Below are 762 nucleotides of genomic sequence, written 5' to 3' on the forward strand. Positions count from 1 at the left end.
TCTGAAAAATGTATAGTAAAATAAATAATTAGTAAATATAGACTATAAGACATAAAAATATGGATCATCTTTTTGGAGAGTTAATCCAAAAAAGGAGGATCACCAATTTGCGTGGATATTATGGTATATTTAGAAATGTCGAAACAACAAAGTTTTTAGCAATTTGGATGTTGATCTAAGAGATACGCTTAAACTACCAGAATTAGAATCAACACTTTGGGCGTAGGCACATGTAACAAATAATTAGAGGGTTGGAAATCAAGTACATGAAAGAATTGTACCAACAATACCAGGAAAATGGTGTTTCATAGATTGCTCATGGAAAGATAAGGAACAATTCTTAGGACAAGGCTGATACATCACTTTAGCGGGTTTTGATGGATTGCTAGGGGCACGGAATGTCCGGCCAAGTCTTTCACTTCTTCATTCGGAGGTAGAAGCGCTAATATGGGCAATGGAATGCATGAGGAATTTACAGTAATTTCAGGTCATATTTGCGACAGATTGTTCTCAATTGATAAAGATGGCTTCGGAACTAGAAGAATGACCAGCGTTTGAAAATTATCAGGAAGACATTAAACTGCTGAAAAGAAGCTTTCTAAACTCAGAGATCGTTCTTGTACCTCAGACAGAAAATTAAAAGGCGGATACCTTAGCACGCAGTGCTAGGAAACAACCATCTTTCGTCGTTCACATGGACAGAGTTACCGGTTTGGTTTACAGAGTCAACATGAGTTTGTAGATGATTGATGTAAAAAAAAA

The sequence above is a fragment of the Brassica oleracea genome, chromosome C1, assembly GCF_000695525.1.
Source record: "Brassica oleracea var. oleracea cultivar TO1000 chromosome C1, BOL, whole genome shotgun sequence".
NCBI lineage: Eukaryota > Viridiplantae > Streptophyta > Magnoliopsida > Brassicales > Brassicaceae > Brassica > Brassica oleracea.